Here is a 21,991-nt window from a genome sequence, read left to right on the forward strand (position 1 = left end):
GCAAATCTATACCACTTTTCTCATCTTCAATTTCTTTTTGTGAATTTTACTATAATTCAGTAATTACCGGTTTTGTCACATTTCCCCTACAATTATCACAACTGAAATATTATTCTTTATCCACCATTGTACTTACTTACATCACCATTAAGAAACTCCTACATCCCAATAAGTGATGGCAAATTATTAATTTTCTGAAGTTTGCTTTTTGATAAGAGTATCTCTGGTAAAAAAAAATCCTTATTGGAATATGTTGAATCCACATATTACCTTCTTGAATTAATGAGAACCATTAGTCCACTCACATGTTCATTAGCAAAAATCAAAAAAATAAAAAGTCCAGGGAGAATGCAAAGAGCTTTAGCCCTTGGTCGTCATTCTCCAGCGCTACTTCCTTAATGACATACACAAACGCACATCCACGCACAGACACATGCTGGAAAGATTCTGCAGTTGGCGTATTATTGGGTCTTTATGAAGGCTATCTGTAGGGTGATCCAGGCAAATTGGGGGTTCTATAAAGAAAACTTTATGCATATATTCCTTCAAATTTTGCGGAAGATAGAGGTATATTATGCGCTATTATATATGTCATTTAATATATTTAATGGGTATAGTTCATATATATTTACAGGTAGATCTATAATTTTGTGTGTGTGTGTGTGTATATATATATATGTGTGTATATATATATATATATATATATATATATATATATATATATATATATATATATATATATATATATATATATATATATATATATATATATATATATATATATATATATATATATATATATATATATATATATATATATATATATATATATATATATATATATATATATATATATATATATATATATATATATATATATATATATATATATATATATATATCACTGTATATTCTCCCACTGAAAATATTTCTGCCCATGCCAAAGATTCTACCTTATTCAACGCACAAGTAGAGAAAAACATTAATTTTATAATTGCTACAACATGGGTAGACTTGGGTATTAAGCCTTCTCAAGATGTATTAAGAGAAAGTAGAATCAATCCTGACAAAAATAAATAGCTTTAAAATTTGCATCTATTTAAATAAATTCATATGGCTACGAGGTGGCGCAGTGGTTAGGTTGCAGTACTGCAGGCCACTTCAGCTGACTGCTAGCTGCAGTTCGGCGGTTCAAATCTCACCGGCTCAAGGTTGACTCAGCCTTCCATCCTTCCGAGGTGGGTGAAATGAGGACCCGGATTGTTGTTGGGGGCAATATGCTGACTCTGTAAACCGCTTAGAGAGGGCTGGAAGCCCTATGAAGCGGTAGATAAGTCTAACTGCTATTGCTATTGCTATTTCTCGAAACATAACTCTAGATAGCTAACAAAAATGAAAAAAAACATACAATTAATAAGGAAAAACAAGAGCAATAACATAAAATGACTGCCAAAAAACCATACAACTTACAGATTCAGTTCAACTAATCAGATTCCATACTCAGGAAAAGAACCAGGTCTTAAGAGCTTTTTAAAAGGGCAGAAGAGTTGGGGCCAACTTAACTTCTTACAGCATGGGGTTCCAAATAACAGACACTATAACAGAAAAACCACCTGAATTTCCATACACACTGTCTACAATCTGATTGTCCAAATTCGTGAAGCAGAGATTGAAGATCTGCAGATTTTAGTCCACTAGTCATTACTGACTATATATTATTGCTGTATTCATGGGACACAAACATGGGTCAGGACTACATTTCTGAAAGGTAACCTTAATTCATATAGTTCCGTCCCTGAACCAACAACTTCTAAAGATTGGATACTAGGTTAGATACGATGTGCTAGATTTCAATGTAATGCGACTTCACATGTATACTGTTTTTCTTTAATTTCTCTATAAAAATAGGATAAGTTAAGTACATTGACATATAGTGGAAATACACCAAGGGGAGGAGGAGCGGGATAGAAGAAAGATGTGTAGAGAGGGCGGGAGAGAAAATGGGAGGGAGGGTGAGAAGGAAGGGAGGGAGTGGATCGGGAGAGAGGAGTGGTAGAGGTGGAGGGGAAGTAGGGTGGAGGGGAATGACGGAGGGAGGATAGAAAGTTGGAGGGGGATGGAAGAAAGAGGTGTATGGAGAGTGGAAGAGGTATATTGGGTTTCTATTTTTTGGGGTATTGTTGACAAGAGGAATTGCTGTGATTATTGTTTAATGTTGTATGGCTCTGGCTATGCACAGTATATATGTGAGTGTATGAAAATGAAAAAATGGAAAATAAAAACCTTTTTCAACACTAAAGATTGGAACTGTTTATTGAAATATTTGTAAGATGGCAATAAACAAAAGGGAATTGTTTTCGGCTACAATGTGTAGCTAATTCTATACAGGCATTGCACAGCTAGCTAGCCTTGTTTCGGCTTGCAAGGTAAGCATGTCTGAACTTGGTAAGTAAATGAATGAGAAATCACTAAGAAAGCCCAATAACTTAGCCTGGGAAGTTTTAAAAAAACAACAACCGTCTCCAATCACTTTCTTGTAATATTATTGCAAGCAACAAAGCAGATAATCACCAGGAGTTCAACTCACCTTGAAGGAGTAATTAAGATGTTTATTTTTAATCAGGTTTTCAAGCCCTAACATATTTTGTTTGTCCCAAAGGTGCTTTTTCAAGAGGTAACTGGAATTCAAAGAAAAACCAGAAAGTCCAGTTGCCTCTTCAAAAACACCTTGGGGGCAACAATCATGACCTGGATCAGTGGTCTCCAACCTTGGCAACTTTAAGACTTGTGGACTTCAACTCCCAGAGTTCCTCAGCCAGCAAAGCTGGCTGAGGAACTCTGGGAGTTAAAGTCCACAAGTCTTAAAGTTGCCAAGGTTGAAGACCACTGACCTGGATGACTGAGAATCACCATAGACATATTTTGTTTGTGGCGAGTTCTGTCACTATTTCAAGAACATGCTGATTTGATTATAATAGAAAGAAAAATCACATCAATGACAACGGATTGAGTGTGTCTGTAAAACATTCCTCTCCTCCAGCACAAAAAATAAAGACTTAAAATTAGAAGATTCATTCGTGTAAGGGTAAGTTCTCTTGGAGAACATACTCTTGGAGCTGAGGAGCAACTGGAGTAAAGATACACAATTAATTGAGGACAGAGGTGGGACTTGAACTCATAATCTTAGGACTGAACTCCTAGTACCAAGGGCACTTTTCCTTTTGTGGCAAACAGAAAATTCAGACTGAGGCACATAAGATAAAAGATTAAATCACATACATGATATGCATTGAATTCTTCTCTAACTAAAGAGGCAATTTAATCGGAAACTGAATTACTCCACAATTAGTTTTGCTCTACTAAATGAAGCTGAGCTTTGCATATAAGCTGCAGTGCCTTAACATACTACAGTCTTAGTTACCATTTGACCTGGCAAAAGCATACTTATTCAGTGTTGTAACAATGAACACAGAATGGACTAAATAGTCTGAATAAATCATACTTGAATCACTACGAAGTAAAACTAGTTGCAATCTGGAGAAATAGTTTGTGTTGTGCAAGAATTCTGTTTCTTTAGAAGAAATGCTTGTAATAACTTTGCTACCGTCAGAAATGGATGGGAAGAAAGGTATTTCCCTTCCTTCAATTCTATGAAGAAGACATTTAACTTTTCCTATCTGCGAAATGTCATACTTAAGTTTGACATACCAGCATAATAGTGGAAAGACAGCTGCCCAATATGGGCAAGACAATTTGCCCAAGCTGTTGACTGAAGTCAGAAACTTGAGGAATGCAGATTTTGTGGGTCTTGAAAAGAATATCTTGACCTGTATTTTCTGACTAAAACACACAAAGGAATTTAGCCACTGCACTTCCCTAATCAGTAACAGTCTTTGGCATTTTAAACCATTTGAATTGAGGGGAAGAAGTCATTTAAATCCACATTTTTCAATAAGTACTCATTTAAGTACATTTTATTTATTATGTACACATTTAAATATATACTTGATAGAAATTTTCAACTACAAATTAATGTGGATACAGAAACTAGGACCGTAAGTAAAATATATAAAAATGGCAATTCAGAATAATATCTAGTTCCCTTAAGTTTCTTCATTTAAGTGGGGAGTGGGGGGATTTTGTTTTTCCTGTACTGGGCTCCATTTAATATAACCATCACACTTTGAAAATGTACTTCTCTGGAGATACGTGACAAACGTATGTAGTAAAGCTAAAGCACATTCTATGTCGTGTTTGCTTTTAATAATCATAAATAGGTGTCAAAATATCTTCAAATGCATTCCATAAGCTGAATTCTAAGCATTAAAAAAATGCTTAAACAGATCTGAAAACCTGTAGTGTTGTTTCTTAATGGTGAAGACTGAATAATGTTACTATGACATTGAATATTATTGCACAGTATTTCGTTGTTCACATTTTATATCGAAGTTCCTAGAAACAGCCACGCTATTCAAACATTTTGTTCAATTTTAACCAGATGCTGCACTTAGAGAAGTCGGAGACTGGGGAATCTGTTTTCATTGTCTTACTAACTTCTAAAGAAATGGAAAAATATTTTGATACTCCAGTTTGAGTAACAAACACATGCACAACTATTTGGCTGCCACTTATCTTCATTTGGTTTAAGTTCACTGTAATTGCAGCCCCCATGTCCAGCATGAACATAAATCATAAACTCATCATCCAGAATTCCAATAAGTGCATCCCTCTTGAGTTCACTATCCCTCTCTGGTCATTATGATCTAATTGTATGAGCATATAAAACATAAATCAAACTGGAAGCTAATTGATTGTACTACCAGGCATAGCGTGAAAAGGCAAAACAAAGGAAGTACTATGGACTTGACTCTGAAAGGCAGAAGAACGGAGAAATCAACACAACAAATGCTGCTTGTAAGTGACTGACTAGAAATGTTCAATTGTGAAAATGTTTGGTGGCATCAATGACAAGAAATAGAGACCATTTCTGGAAATTTGATATGCTTTTAGTTAATCTTGATTTTTTTTTTAGATATGGAAGATATTGTACACATTTCTAGAGCCGAGGTGGCGCAGTGGTTAAATGCAGCACTGCAGGCTACTTCAGCTGACTGCAGTTCTGCAGTTCGGCTGTTCAAATCTCACCGGCTCAAGGTTGACTCAGCCTTCCATCCTTCCGAGGTGGGTAAAATGAGGACCCAGATTGTTGTTGGGGGCGATATGCTGACTCTGTAAACCGCTTAGAGAGGGCTGAAAGCCCTATGAAGCGGTATATAAGTCTAACTGCTATTGCTAAAATACAAAAAAATACTTGTTGAGCCTACATTAGCTGTGAATAACAAAATCAAAAGCTCTTGAGAAGGGGATATTTGTAACTAATAATGGATAGCTCCATAAAGTAATTTAGAATCTTTTTAATCAAATGGCCTTTTATCTCTATAGGCAAATGGGTTAAATAGGAATCAAATGGGACTGATGGGCAAATGGGCGTGTATCCAACTATAACGTAAAAATAAAATTACAGATAGTGGCAGGGAAACATTAAATTGAGAACCAATAAGTTACAAATTCTAACTTCCCAGGCAAGATCGGAAATAAAATTAAAACACGAAGACTGAAAAGTGTAGTGAAGCCATGGACTCTGCATTTCATCACTATCTTAAAATGAAATATATGAAGAAACTGCGGTCATTTAAACTGTAATGTTGTAATGGGTTCAAAGTTGTTCCTAATACTCTTCCTATGATTGGGATGAAGAAATAAAAGAATAGCGAACTTCTAATGTTTACAAAGATAAATCTGTATTCGTAATCTCTCTCTTTTTTTTAAAACAACCATTGTTTGATTCTTCATTTGACACAGAATTTACAGCTTATAATTTACAACCTGAAACACAGTAGTATTTTATGCAGTATAAATTAATTTCTATAATATTACCAACATTTAATTTTAAGACTGTTCTGGAAGACTTGAAAGCTTGCAGGTGATTTTGACACCGTTGAATGCGCTGCCAAAACATGGAATTATTCTTATAACCAACGTGACTAATTTTGCTTTTTTGTCTTATCGGAGCGTTTTAGAGCTTCATGAGAAAGACCTCTGAAACAACAAAAGAAAATATAAAATATCTCACAGAGAAAAACAAGGCTATGAAACCCAGTCTATTATGGCAGCCCATGGCATTCAATTAGATTTAATTGGATTTATTTGGGAAGATACATGCTTTGACGTAGTTTTAAAAATACAGACTGCGCAGATGTTTTAATTCAAAATTAAAATATATTTAAGTAGTAGGGGTTTATTCTAAACTTAACCAGAGACTATACCGAGAAATGTATTACCACGATCTTTTTCTCTTTTGCATTTACCAGATCCTGGGTTTAGACCAATGTTTCTCAACATTGGTGACTTTTAAGTCATGTGGACTTCAACTCATAGCTGGCTGGGGGATTCTGGGAGTTGAAGTCTACAGGACCTAAAAGTCACCAAGGTTGAGAAACACTAGTTTAGACTTAACTTTTGACCTTAAAATGGGATTTCAATGCAGCAACATGGGGATGGAAGCACTAAGTGACTAAAAATAGGTTCGGACAGCTAGTACAGTCAGAGGATTTTATTGAAGAAACAGAATTCAAGCATGAAGGTCCTCATTTAGAGATGTGCTTGCTTAATGGGGTAAGGATGAATACAGGAAGTGCCACTGTCTTCATAATGTACCGTGTTTCCCTGAAAATAAGACAGGGTCTTATTTTCTTTTTACCCACAAAATATGGCTTGGGCCTTATTATGAGGGGAGGGTTTATTGTTTTGGGGTTGCCAGGTGGCTGCTCCCTTGCAAGCGGGCTCCCAAAGAGCCGGGCACAGCCTCATGGGCTAATGGCTGCGCAGCAGCGCAACACAATAGCCATGAAGCGACCATGCTCAGGAGCAGCCACCCGGCAAACCCCGTTTCCAGCTGGGCACAGCGCCATTCACTGACCTAGGGGTATCGCCAAGCCGCATGAGCGCCTGTTTGCCGCCACCCAGCACCCGCAGCTGGGCCCCTTCGAAATGCCAGTGAATGGCGCTCTGCACGGCTGGAGAGGGTGGTTGCGCGAGCGGCTGTTCTACTCCCGTGCCTCCCAGCCTCATGATGCCCTGGCCCAGCTCTCCCTGCAGAGCCACGGCATCTCCGATGCCGCCACCATCCCAGCATGGCTTTTTCAACGGCTTCCAAACCGAGCCTTCCAGCAGTGGCCACTCTGAGCGAACGCTCTATGGTTGGGGGCCAGCTGCCGGCAGAGTGTACAACCATAGAGTGTACGCCCAAAGCAGCCACTGCCGGAAAACTCAGGTTTGGAAACCGCTGACAAAGCCATGCTGGGATGGCGGCGGTGGCAGTGGAGGTGCCCTGGCTCTGCAGGGAGAGCTGGGCCATGCATCGTGAGGCTGGGAGGCGCGTGAGAGCGGACCAGCCGCTCGTGCAACCCCCCTCTTCAGCTGGGCACAGTGCTGCTCACCAACCTAGCGGTATCTCAAAGGCGCCAAGCAACGCAATCACCTTTGCCTCCCCCCCCCCCAGTATACCTTCAGGATACCGCTAGGTTGGTGAGTGGCGCTTTGCCTGGCTGGAGGTGGGGGTTGTCCAGGGGGCTTATTTGCAGGTGAGGGCTTATATTTTTGCCCACCAGAAAAATGTGGCATGACCTTATTTTCCGGACAATGTCGTATTTTCGGGGAAACACAGTAGGAAAACATTCTTGAGGAACTGCATGCAATAAAATAAAATATAGAAAAAGTCAATTCTATATTTTTAAACTCTGAAAGTGCAATCAGTAAATTAGCCATATTAATCATGACCATCTTCCTTGCTGTTTTTCCTTTTGTATTTTTAATACCTACTAATGTCCATACCTACCCCCCAAATTAAGCCTTGTCCTAGTGCCATCTCCACTAATGTTAGCAATCAAGGGTTCTATTTGTTACTTTGATGCTATTGTCTGGAACAACGATGTGTTTTGCCAAAACATTTTTACAGCTAACATGTAAGTTATTTTTCAGTACTATGCTTCTGATATTTTTCTCTGCGTAAGCATCTGTCCTAAATATTCCAATTTCCTATTCTTGATAGTATTCACAGTTCTATTTTCCCTATTCTCTGGGGGACATACTCCTTTTGTGTGTGTTAAACCTATGATATTTTGAGCAATTGTCACAGCCATATTAAAAGGATTCTATTTTGCCAATTATCATTTGGGGCACTGTCTTTGCTTGAGCTCCAAACAAAAAATAAAATCAAATAAAATCTAAAAACACAAAAGCATATAATTTGCCAACAACTTCCGATCCTTGCTCTGACATCAGGTAAGTTTACTTAAAAACTACTATCTGTTCATTTCTGCTTCTTATTTCAATGCTACAATCCCATCTATTATTCAAAACCCAGCCCAGGTATTAATATTGTGCATTTATTAGTAGTATAATTGGCTCTGAAATTTTATTTTTATTAATTACCATTGCTATTTGTTTGCTTCTGATTTTGTTTAGCTTCTAAAAGTTATTTGACACAATTGATTGATTAAAATCTATAAAATTTGCTTGTTATTGGCAATACAATAGTATTACAGTATTTGTATCTGCATAGCATAAATTCTTATCGGTTTATCAATGTATCTATAACTTCTTTACATTTTTAAAGATTTTTTTGAAAATAGCTTCAGACTATCAAGTATTCAAATCTAATGTTTGAAATTTTGTTTTTTTCTAAAACAAAAACAAGCTACAGCTTGTTTTCAGCATAAATTCACAATAATGTATACATAATCTAGATTTTCAATATATCTAGCAACTTTCTATATTCCACTTGGTCAAATGCCCTTTCATAAAGTCAGTGAAAGATGCCTAAATGCTAAAATTTATACTTTTGCAATGTTTTACTAAATTCTGTATGCCAAAAAGAACCTCAGGTTTCTAACCCATTCCTGAATTCAAACATTAAAAAAGTTTCACTCTTCCTATCAATCCTGTTGTGTGTAAGTAATAAACACAGTTTTTTGCCAATGAACTGAAATAATCTCTAAATTGAAGCTTATTAACATGTTTTGAAATATTTATGTCATTATAGCTTTAATCCATTAGTTTCAATATTTCTACAGGAATGCCTTCAACTCTAACTGCCTTGCCATTTTTAATATTTTGATTGCTTACTTTACTTCTTTCCTACATAAGATTTTGTATCTGTTTCAATAATTATGATATAATGCTCCGTGGCATATTGTATACACTGTTCCACATATATTTATTATGTATATTGTTTTCATTTATGTCTTCAAGGACTATTAATATGTTGGCATTTAGAGTTTCAAGTGCCTGTCATTTATTCCTGAATGCATGTTTAAATTATAGTGCTTTAATTTTACTATTCACTACATATTATTATGTATGACATTTACTTATTTATCATTGTATTCAACCAATTTATATAGCCACCGTATTCTGCACATGATTCAAGTTAAAATGCTCAATAATAGAATAAAATCCAGAAATCACATAATAAAGCAAAATATATCTCTAAATATATCTCTAAATCCCTGGACCTAGGATTCCCGTAAGAAGTTGAGCATGAACCTCTTTTATCTCATCTAAACTCTAACACAAGACACAGAGGGAGGATCTCAGTAGCATCACCCAGTAAGCCCAGAGTTGAAATGTACAAATAAGAGCCATCAGAATACTGATTATATTTAACCCTGTGCTGATGGTTGACCAAAACCAGTGGTCTCTTAGTATTTTACTTTGGGTGTAAAATACTGTGACTGAGTTTCAGGTATAAATGCAACTCAACCACTGTATCCTATTTTCAAGGTTTTCTCCTGCTGAATAAAGTACACCATAGTACACCACGAGCCAAGGTGGCGCAGTGGTTAAATGCAGCACTGCAGGCTACTGCTAGATCAGCAGGTCAGCGGTTCAAATCTCACCGGCTCAGGGTTGACTCAGCCTTCCATCCTTCCGAGGTGGGTAAAATGAGGACCCAGATTGTTGGGGGCAATATGCTGACTCTCTGTAAACCGCTTAGAGAGGCCTGAAAGCCCTATGAAGCGGTATATAAGTCCACTGCTATTGCTATTGCTATAGTAGAATGTGATATAGCATTTGAAAATGTCATCATGTGGGAGGCGGGGCTTGACGTCACTACGACACGACATGCAATCTTGGGGCTCCAGGATTGCTGTCGATAACTCTGTTGCAGGACGATCCTTTTTGGATCTAAACCGTTCTGAAGGAACGGTGATAGAGAAGGGCATGCCCTGCTGATCTCAGGGGCATCGCAAAGCCTCTGTTTGATCCAGGGAAAGCTCTTTTCGCCGGCTACAAGAGAAGCAGCCAAAATGGCTGCAGAATGTTGGGACAAGCCCCTCAAACGGAAGCAGAATAGGAGAGACAGTGTGTCAATATGGTGAGAAAAATCTTTATTATTAGGGAAGAGAAAACCCCAAAGACTTAAGAGTTAAAATAAAATTGAAGACAGAAGGAAGCAAGAGGCGAATTAAGCTTGATTTAAAACTATCATGTTATCTTTTCCACTTTAATTTTGGTTGTTTACTATGGATGGACTTTTTAAAAATGCCTCTTACTTTTAAACTGGACTGGTCATTTTTTTCCCTTCCTCCTCTGTACTTTTCCCATTTTTGTATTCGTGGATTAAAAGCCTATTTCCTCGCAAGGCTTGGCCGGATTGTAATCTTTAAACATTTTTTTTCTCTTCTGAAGTTCGGAGTTTAGAAAAGAGAGGCAAAAACAGAGGGGAAAGATGTAACACTGCTATCTAGAGGCTTGGCAATAGCAATAGCAATAGCAGTGGACTTATATACCGCTTCATAGGCCTTTCAGGCCTCTCTAAGCGGTTTACAGAGAGTCAGCATATTGCCCCCAACAATCTGGGTCCTCATTTTACCCACCTCGGAAGGATGGAAGGCTGAGTTAACCCTGAGCCAGTGAGATTTGAACCGCTGACCTGCTGATCTAGCAGTAGCCTGCAGTGCTGCATTTAACCACTGCGCCACCTTGGCTCTTAAACATCTGATATTACAAAGCTATTGGCTTTGTTTAAACCTAGCAAAAGCCTTGGATGTTTTAGTGGCAATGTTTATAACTTGGAAAAATGGCGCAATATAAAGAAAAAAAGGAACTAACACTGCAAAAAATTATGTTAGAAATTCAAAAAGTCTTAATAATCACAGAGAGAATTGAAAAGAGATTTGAAATTATAGAACAAAATGCAGACCACTGGTAGCATATCATATATTTGAAAATGGATAAGGAGTGCTATTCCTTGAGACACCAAGTATTTGGGGCTTTTAGTAAACCTAAATTTTTATGACTACTTGTTTTTTCTTAGTCCGCATTAAGTCCGCTCAAGTCCAATCAGGGTTCTCATCTTTATAAAGGACATCCCTTTCTTCTGAACCACACGAAGATAGGACACCCCAGGAAACTGCCTGCACCAGTTTGCCTAGAACAATTCATTGATATGGATTAACAGAACCTTCAAAGCCAGCACTTTCTCTCCCCTCCCTTATACCCCAAGGAATTAGGGTGGGGTGCCTGTGTGTCTACGTTTTCCATGTTAGCCGGCTTAAAACATGTTTTGTACATGTTCTTATAACCATTATTGCAGATTTCTCCAAGGTAATCTCTGCGGCTGTCCACAAATATAAACTGAATTACAACAAAATAGGAAAATATGGGAATTTTCCTTCATTACTTGAATTTGAGAGTTCAGAGTTACCTTGATAAAGTCTTGGCCAGCCTGACAATTTATCTGTTGCATTTCTATTTGAATGGCAATTATTATTTTTAATATAAATTAGTGGGATTTATACATTTATAGTTAGCCAATAAATCAGTATATATAAATGTTATATAAATTACCACTGATTTTTTCCCCCTTTTTGTGTTGCATGAGATGTTACCTTAGTTTTTTTACCAATGTCTCCCACATTACTGTAGGTATGAACATTTTTAATTCATCTTATCTTAATATTCTCTTGAGTTTTATTAAATAATCCAGGCTGCTGGTCAAAGAGTGCAACTTGAACAGATTCTTGATTGATGCTGAAATCAATTTTCTCTTTGTTATCTATGTTTTTCAACATGACACCATGAAGAAAACCATTATTATTCCTCAGGATATATGTAATTAATCAAAGCCAAGGTAAGAAGGAATACAGAACTCTAAGGAATTTTCATGATGATGATCCTGTAATGGAGAAAAATTCTTCTAGCTATTTACTTGGTTGATTGAGGCTAGAGCGGTGTTTCTCAACCTTGGCAACTTGAAGATGGCCGGACTTCAACTCCCAGAATTCCCCAGCCAGCATTCGCTGGCTGGGGAATTCTGGGAGTTGAAGTCCGGACATCTTCAAGTTACCAAGGTTGAGAAACACTAGGCTAGAGCTACCATTGAAATTTTGTCCAAAGAAAAATTTGAAGTAGTTTTGGGAATGGTGGAAGGTTTCAACTAGAGCTGCAAGTTTTTTCTGGGAATGAAGGTATCTTCAATTATCTTAAATTGTCACAGAATTTGACCTATAATGAACACAAATCAATCCCTTCTGAGCCAATCATTTGGAAATATCTGTCAGTAGGCATGTATCTTTACTCAAATATGTGTAGTTTTCATTTCCTATGAACATTTCTTTCTAAAAACACGTTTAAGTTGAGGTCCTAATAATTGAATGTGTTTTTCTGTGTGTTTAATTTTTAAAGCAGAAAGAATCAGGACTTATTTATGATCACATTTATTGGCCTGGGATGGAACAAACAGAGGCTATTATATTGGCATGAGCCGTAATCATGGGGGTGGGGTGGGGGTGTTGATGCTTCCATTCATCCGGTGAACAAATTAGCTTTGAGTGCTGATTCTCTTTGACAGTCTTTTAAAATAAACTCTTCTATGTTCTCCAGCACTTAGTAGTATTTCAGTTCAGAAGCTGAGTTGTTACCAATGTCCCTGTCCATCAGCAGCATTAACACTGAATTCATTATTAAACAGGATACTACTACAGCTCTCAACTAAATGCATCTTGAGCTCAGATTGGGTAATTTTTCAAGGCCTCAAAAGTAGAAAAAGCCTTTTGTTCCCATTATTATTTCATATTTCTACCTGGAGATGCTAAGGATTTCATCAAGGACGTCTGATTGCAAATATTTTCCATGCAACTGAGCTATAGAACAGTAACACGTATTAATTCTTCACAGCACGTAAAGAAACTGGGATGAAACTGGGACTCCAATAGGTCCGAGGCAAACCGAGCACTCTTAACTACCTGCACCAAGGACTATGTCCGAGCATTAAGAACTGCAAAAAGATCATATATTTCTTCCTTGGTTGCGTCCGCCGAGTCACGCCCAGCCGCCCTGTTCAGGATAACCCGCTCCCTCCTTAATAGGAGGGATGCGGGAGACCCCTTGCAGGGTAGGGCTGAGGATTATGCTCAATTCTTGGCGGACAAAGTAGCTCGGTTTCGATCGGACTTGGACTCCACCGCAGTAGATCCAGCTGAGACACAGGAGGATCATTTGCCACATCAGTTCTGGGTTGAGTTCCAGGAAGTTGCCTCTGGGGATGTGGACAAGGCCATCCGAGCTGTAAGTGCCTCCACTTGTATTCTGGACCCGTGTCCCTCCTGGCTGGTGGCTAACAGCAGGGAGGTGACACATGGCTGGATCCAGGCGGTTGTCACCGCCTCCCTTCGGGAGGGGCACTTCCCCGCCGTACTCAAAACGGCGGTGGTGAGACCCCTCCTAAAGAAACCATCGTTAGATCCAGCCATCTTAAACAACTTTCGTCCTGTCTCCAACCTTCCCTTTATCGGGAAGGTTGTTGAGAAGGTGGTGGCCTTTCAGCTTCGACGGGCCTTGGAGGAAGCTAGCTATCTTGACCCCTTCCAGTCCGGCTTCAGACCCGGTTACAGCACAGAAACCGCTTTGGTCGCATTGACCGATGATCTCTGGAGGGCCAGAGATGGAGGCTATGCGTCCATCCTGGTTCTCCTTGACCTCTCAGCGGCTTTCGATACCATCGACCATGGTATCCTTCTGCGACGACTGCGGGAGGTGGGAGTGGGAGGCACTGTTTTGCGGTGGTTCTCCTCCTACCTCTCGGACAGGTCGCAGTCGGTGTTAGTGGGGGGGCAGAGATCGTCCCTGAGGCCCCTAACATGTGGAGTACCTCAGGGTTCGGTCCTATCCCCCCTACTATTTAACATATACATGAAACCGCTGGGCGAGATCATTCGGAGGCACGGGATAAAATACCATCAATATGCGGACGATACACAATTGTATCTGTCCGCCCCGTGCCAACTCAATGAAGCGGTGGACGTGATGAACCGGGGTCTGGAGGCCGTTAAGGACTGGATGAGTGCTAACAAACTGGTGCTCAACCCGGATAAGACCGAGTGGCTGTTGTGTTTCCCCCCCAATAATTTGGCTAATACACCAACGCTTAGGCTGGGGGGTCAAATTCTACACCCCTCAGATAGGGTCCGCAACTTAGGAGTCCTCCTGGATCCACAGCTGACTTTTGATCACCAGCTGTCAGCTGTGACCAGGGGGGCATTTGCCCAGGTTCGCCTGGTCCGCCAGTTGCGGCCCTACCTAGATCGGGGGGCCCTCACAACAGTCACTCGAGCCCTTGTGATCTCTAGACTGGAATACTGCAATGGGCTCTACATGGGGTTGCCCCTGAAGTGCATCCGGCGACTACAGCTAGTCCAAAATGCAGCCGCGCGAGTGATAGTGGGCGCACCTCGGTTCGCCCACGTTACACCTGTCCTCCGCGAGCTGCACTGGCTGCCTGTTGGTCTCCGGGTGCGCTTCAGGATAATGATGACCATCTTTAAAGCACTCCATGGTAGTGGATCTGGGTACTTGAGAGACCGCCTTCTGCCGATTACCTCCCTAAATCGACCAATCAGATCGCACAGACTGGGCCTCCTCCGAATTCCATCTGCCAGTCAATGTCGACTGGCGACCACACGGAGGAGAGCCTTTTCTGTTGCTGCCCCGACCCTATGGAACGAGCTCCCCATGGAGATCCGCACCCTCACCACGATCCAGACCTTCCGCGCAGCCCTCAAGATCTGGCTCTCCCAGCAGGCCTGGGGATAGGCTTCCAATTACCCGCCCGAGTGTTTGATTGCTGAATGAAAGTTGTGTTTTATTATTTTTCTTTTGTTCACAAAGTGTTTGTTTTGACCTTGCACTTCCCCTCCCCTGTGGTTGTAAGCCGCCCTGAGTCCCCTCAGGGAAAAGGGCGGCATATAAATCCCAATAAACCTGAAACCTGAAACCTGAATGACTAATTACTGTTCATTTCAAAGTTTTGCTTTTTTAAAAGAATAATCTGGAGTGGGAATTCAAGGGACAGATTAGACATTCTTTGATAACTGCTGTACGCTTTTTCTGAACTAAACTGGGAAACTCCCTTCTTAAATTCAGAAGACTAACTAATGTCAGAAGACCACAAAAAATACATATAATTCATCTGCTGATTTGAATAATTTTGGCTAATTAACAATAAAAAATTATTTAATTACCTAGCAATAGCAACGAGATATGTTCAGCCCAGTGAACATTTAATACTCAAACAATGGTTTATGCTACATTTATGGGACAATTAATGCCTAGTAATATTGACCATCAGAGATATAAGGGAACTTCCTTTTTTCACTTCACTCAGTTCAGAGTTCATAAGACATGGCATAACTTTCTTTCTGCCTTGGTCCAATTCAAATCTAGGGAATGAAATGTTAGATTTGCTCATCAGAATCATCAATTATGAGTCTTACTTTGGACATCCACTCCCTTCTAAGGTTACTGGATATCACAGAATTACTGGAAGGATCAAAGGGAACATCTCTCTCCCTTCCCTCCCTCTTTCTCTCTCAATGAACATAATTAAATAATACTAAATCTCTCTTGTTTTCCTAAGAATAGAACTGCATTTTCCTAGAAACGAAGGGAAATAATTATATTTGGAATATGAGAAATATAACCCTTTTATTGCACTTGTAAAATATCCTTCCCACTCTAAAAATAAAATTCTTCCTGGCTGCATTACGTATCGTGATTCATAATCTTTCCCACATTGAGCTTTTTGGACCTCACTGGTTATGGAAAAGCATCTATTGGATCACTTAAGATTTTGCCTATCATTACACCTAGTTCGGAACCAAATTACTAAAGGCTCTTATGTGATTTTTATGATCTATTTACTAATGGGACTGTCACCTGATATTAACTTACCGTGTTAAAGTTCTTAAAGAAAGAAAATGTATTTTAGGGGCAGAATTCATTAACACAGCAAATATATTATATTGCTTTATTAAGAAGAAAGAGTTACTGTGCTAATTCTCCGACTCTTATACTCCCTCATTCAAAAGAATAACACTATCCATGATAGCTTTAATCATTTCCCCATTTTGAACATTAAGGAATCTCTATCCTTATATACCACTACTACAAAAAACAGATTTTAAACTAAGAGCATACCAAACAAGATTTCCCCCCCCAGTAATGATAGCCATGGAGATAGCCACAAGACTATGGCATTTATCCCTTAGGATGGAAATGTTTGTTTCCTAGAGAACTAGAAGCTTCTTTCTTAATGCAAATAGGGAACTATATTGTATATAGAGCCGAGGTGGCGCAGTGGTTAAATGCAGCACTACAGGCTATTTCAGCTGACTGCAGTTCTGCAGTTCGGCTGTTCAAATCTCACCGGCTCAGGGTTGACTCAGCCTTCCATCCTTCCGAGGTGGGTGAAATGAGGACCCGGATTGTTGTTGGGGGCAATATGCTGACTCTGTAAACCGCTTAGAGAGGGCTGAGAGCCCTATGAAGCGGTATATAAGTCTAACTGCTATTGCTATTGCTATTGTTATCACAGGTTATCAGCTCGTGATAAAGACACGAAAAGCCAGGAGATTACATTTCTGAAAGATCTGATTATATATTGATAATTCTTCCCTATTTTTGGCTTTGGTATAAAGAATATATCCCTGTTTTGTTTTATTTAGCATAATGAACAGAACTGAATTAACAGAATTAACCAAGTGAAAAAAAAACTTTTGGAATGGGGAACTAGTGTAATTCAAAATATCAATAAATTGTTGCAAGTATGACTATTCAGTCACGAACGATCCCTACTCTACACCCCCATTTTAGCTTTTAAGAAAGAAGGGGTCTTTATACAGTTAGTTCTCAACTTACAACCATTTGTTTTGTCACCGTTCCAAGTTACAATGGCACTGAAAAACCCGTGACCATTTTCCACACTTACGATTATTGCAGCAGCATCACGATGGTCATGTATTCAAAATGTGGATGCTTGGACAACTGGCAATGTATTCGTGATGGTTGCAGTGCCCTGGGGTCATGTGATCACCTTCTGCGACCTCCTAAAAAGCAAAAGTCAATGGGGAAGTCAGATTCACTTAATAACCATGTTACAATTGCAGTTTTTCACTTAACAACTATTGCAAGAAAGGTCATAAAATGGGGCAAAACTCACTTAACAACTGCCTTGCTCAGCTACGGAAATTTGAGCTCAAGTTGAGGACTACCTGTGGTGATGTATTTATTTGACTGAGAATTTAAATATGAGCATCTATGGATATATCGACACGGATACAGATGCATAGACGACTAAAGGCCATACCGTTGGGTTAAACTTACATCTCACACTGGCTGCCTATTGGTCTCCGGATACGCTTCAAGGCGCTAGTCGTCACTTATAAAGCCCTTCATGGTATTAGACCTGGGTACTTGAGAGACTCCCTACTGCCAATCACCTCCAATAGACCAATCAGATCCCACAGACTAGGCCTCCTCCGAATTCCATCCGCCAGCCAGTGTCGACTGGCGACTACCCGGAGGAGAGCCTTCTCTGTGGCTGCTCCGACCCTCTGGAACGATCTCCCCGTGGAGATTCGAACCCTCACCACCCTCCAGGCCTTCCGCAAAGCCCTTAAAACCTGGCTGTTCCGACAGGCCTGGGGCTAAAGATTCGTCGCCCCCTTTCGAATGGTATGATTGTCGCGTTTGTTAACTATGTATTGTTTTGTGTTGTTGTTAAACTGTCTGTATCCCCCTTTCCCTTCTTTGAGTTGTGAGCTGCCCTGAGTCACCTTAGGGAAAAGGGCAGCATACAAATGAAATAAAACGAAAACGAAACGAAATGTCATTCTGTACATTGCTCTCAGTTACCACAATAGCAATAGCAATAGCAGTTAGACTTATATACCGCTTCATAAGGCTTTCAGCCCTCTCTAAGCGGTTTACAGAGTCAGCATATCGCCCCCAACAACAATCCAGGTCCTCATTTTACCCACCTCGGAAGGATGGAAGGCTGAGTCAACCTTGAGCCGGTGAGATTTGAACCGCCGAGCTGCAGAACTGCAGTCAGCTGAAGTAGCCTGCAGCGCTGCATTTAACCACTGCGCCACCTCGGCTTTAACAAAAGGAATAATAGACTCTTATGGGCAAGACAAATAACACAGTATTGGACACAAATACAGCAAGTCAAGAAGCTGGTGGGAATTTGAACCGAAGCGGTTTGAGTTCTTGTGGAAATAAGGAAGGGAGTGGAAATCTTTAGCAAACGTATTGGACATGCACGAAAAGGTACACCTTGAGGTCATGTTTGTGGGGCAGAGTCTGTGCTGTAAAAACAGTCTGCACTTTGCGGAATGTGTGAGTAAAACAGGCCCAAACTAATTAGCAATGGGGGGAGTAGACAGATAGAATGCTGAACCTGGAGCAGAGAGGCGTGACAAGGGGAAAGGTTAGCGTTAGGCATGAAAGCACTGACTAAACAGACTTTACACTCAGTTGAAAGTCCAGGCAACCCCTGTTATTCCATCGCTCTGAGGGTGGGGGTTTTTTTCAGGGGGTGAGGGGTTGTCCTAAGCATAAGCATAAACATAACCAAAACTGCTAAAAGCTCAGCAATCCTTGAACAAAAGAAGAGCACAACATAAGAGCAAAATCTGGATTCCATCCCCACTCGATTTATTCATAAAAGAGCAGAGCATGCAATTTTAATTAAAGAAAATAAACTGCTTTATTTCCTCATGATTATTATATGCTGGCTTCATCTTCCTTCGTGAACAGTGGCCTATATAAATCTGACGGAGGGGGCAGAGGAAAGGAGGAATTATAATGCAGGAAGAGGAAGTTGGTCAGAAGCTAGATAATGGTATTAACAGCAAATGCTCATTTTGATTTTTTTTTTATTTGGGATTTCCCCTCCTAGCATAGAGATGTACTGACAGAATTTCCTCTTATAAAGTGATTAAAAGGTACAAAACAGTGCAAGGAAAAAAGAGTTTTGCTCCACCTGAAAAGCACACCCCCCCCCCCCCAATCTCATTTGGTCAGCCTAACTACTGATAGCACAAAACTTTTCAAAATTCCCCATTCTGACTGGGAACAACAGACTGTTTTGAGTCTCATGGAAGTGCAAAACAAAACATGATTTCAATAGGCTCAAAATAGCCTGTGTTTGAATTTGAATTTCCTTTCCTTTATTTGTATGCCGCCCTTTTCCCTGGGGGGACTCAGGGCGGCTCACAATTCAAAAAGGGAGGGGGGGGAAGACAAACAGTATTCCAATATGGAAACAATACAACATATTAAAAGAGAGCACAACAGTCACACAATTCGGGTGGGGTTGAAATCTTAACCCCAGGCCAGCCGGGACAGCCAGATCTTTAAAGCGGTGCGGAAGGATTGAAGGGTGGTGAGGGTCCGAATCTCCACGGGGAGTTCGTTCCAGAGGGTCGGAGCAGCCACCGAGAAGGCTCTCCTCCGGGTAGTTGCCAGTTTGCACTGGCTAGTAGATGGAATTCGGAGGAGGCCTAATCGATGTGTTTCAAGTTTCATGCTTGAAATGGCTTAAAATTAAGCCCCCCAACACTGGGAGGTTTGGACCCAAAGCATTTCCAAGATGATTAACTGATAAATTAAATAAATTTTAATATTTATGTACATGGTCTGATCACCTTATCTCAAGAGATTGGTTCAAATGCTAATAAAATCTGACCGACTGTCGTTAAAATAAACTAGAAAGGTAGTCCCATCACCACTGATTTTAGAAGCAAACTATATTCTTTTATCCCTAATGCTTTTTTTTTTTTTTTGCATTGAAGGTTGTTTATAACGCATCAGCCTATTTCCTTCCCCATTCATGTTTGAAGAGCCGAGGTGGTGCAGTGGTTAGGGTGCAGTACTGCAGGCCACTTCAGCTGACTGCTATCTGCAGTTCGGCTGTTCAAATCTCACCGGCTCAAGGTTGACTCAGCCTTCCATCCTTCCGAGGTGGGTGAAATGAGGACCCAGACTGTGGGGGCGATATGCTGACTCTGTAAACTGCTTAGAGAGGGCTGGAAGCCCTATGAAGCGGTATATAAGTCTAACTGCTATTGCTAACTGCTAAAGGGAAAGAGACAAGTTGAAAATCCTGTTCAGCCTCCTTAATGCATTTTATGCAATCTGGAGTCCAGGTAAAAGGTGTAAGGATGAAGGGTGGACATACTGGGGTTAATACAAACTACTCAATGTGGATAGCGAAAAGCCTTTCTCGCCTTACAGAGACCTTTGCACAGAAGTGGAAAAAGACAGCCAAAACCCAATTTTCTTTTAAACAGGGCTAGCCCCATGTATGTGAGTCACAAAGCAATTTTCTGCCACCACAAAATGGCCCACTGCAACACAAAGTGTTATTTCAGACTCTGGGCTCTGCTTGGCGGTTAAATGTGTGTCGTGAATCTGGATGTTTCCATTATTTGATCTGGAGTGAAAATAAGTTTTTTTTTTAAAAAAAAGAGGACCTCATGTTAGGCTTTCAGAAATAAAGTGCTAGCTTTTCCTTTAAAAAGTTAATAGCAATTGTTCTGATTTTGGTAAGGGGAGCGGGGGGGGGGACAACTTTGTGACTCTTATTAGAGCAAGATCTAAATGTCTTCTCTATCACAGTTCTCTCTGATGTGTGTTGAAAGGAAGCACTTTTCTTAACTAGATGCCAGCTAGTATTACCTAAAGCTAACCTTGAGGGCAGACAACCAGTAATAGAAACAACATATCCTCAGCAATGTGAGAGCTTAATTCCGTAACAATGCCAAGCAAGAAAACAAAATTCAATCAATCTCTGCACCACCATTTCTACTGCAAATTCCCATTTCCTTCTTCACGGGCTGATTTGAACCAAGTCAGTGTTTCTCAACCTTGGCAACTTGAAGATGTCCGGACTTCAACTCCCAGAATTCCCCAGCCAGCGAATGCTGGCTGGGGAATTCTGGGAGTTGAAGTCCGGACATCTTCAAGTTGTCAAGGTTGAGAAACATTGAACTAAGTCAATCGTAATTGGGAATCAGGCACCATTTTCAGGACCCTCTCAAAGCCCTTTAAAAGTGGGAAATAGCAGCAGTGGGGGCACAAAATGAAAAAAAATAAACTGAAAAGGAAGACTTCCAAGTTCTAAGCTATGTTCAAATTTGGTTGCAAATTTAGAGTTTAGGTTGCAATAAATGTTCTCATTCAAGTTGACTAACATATATACTCGTGACAAGTAGAAGACGATGAACATCAAGGCGGATAACTCAGCTACAATGGCAATTAGCTTTTATCGTTTGGAGATTTAAAAGGATTCGATAAGGACAGATCAATCATGGTGAAAATTAAATAGTCGCTGGGAGTCAAAACTGACTTGATGACACACAATCCATCAATACATGCGATTACAATGCAGGTATTTACTATACCTGGCCCAACAATGTAGAGCAATATGTATTGGAGCCATGGTGGGGGAGTGTTCAAGAGCCGAGGTGGCGCAGTGTTTAGGGTGCAGTACTGCAGGCCACTTCAGCTGACCGCTATCTGCAGTTCGGCGGTTCAAATCTCACCAGCTCAAGGTTGACTCAGCCTTCCATCCTTCCGAGGTGGG

At 40.2% G+C, this 21,991-nt stretch overlaps 1 long non-coding RNA gene across 8 annotated transcripts in view; it reads right to left on the minus strand.

Annotated features, from left to right (window-relative positions):
- Window positions 1-21,991, minus strand: part of LOC148044514 (uncharacterized) — a 127,508-nt gene that overhangs the window by 79,550 nt on the left and 25,967 nt on the right. For all 8 annotated transcript variants that reach the window (XR_015697237.1, XR_015697240.1, XR_015697239.1 and 5 more), the window contains exon 2: window positions 17,330-17,447. This is a non-coding gene — a long non-coding RNA (uncharacterized LOC148044514). The remainder of the gene's footprint in view (window positions 1-17,329; window positions 17,448-21,991) is intronic.

The sequence above is a fragment of the Thamnophis sirtalis genome, unplaced genomic scaffold (assembly GCF_051295495.1).
Source record: "Thamnophis sirtalis isolate CommonGarterSnake01/CBP01778 unplaced genomic scaffold, rThaSir2_p1.2 scaffold_7, whole genome shotgun sequence".
NCBI lineage: Eukaryota > Metazoa > Chordata > Lepidosauria > Squamata > Natricidae > Thamnophis > Thamnophis sirtalis.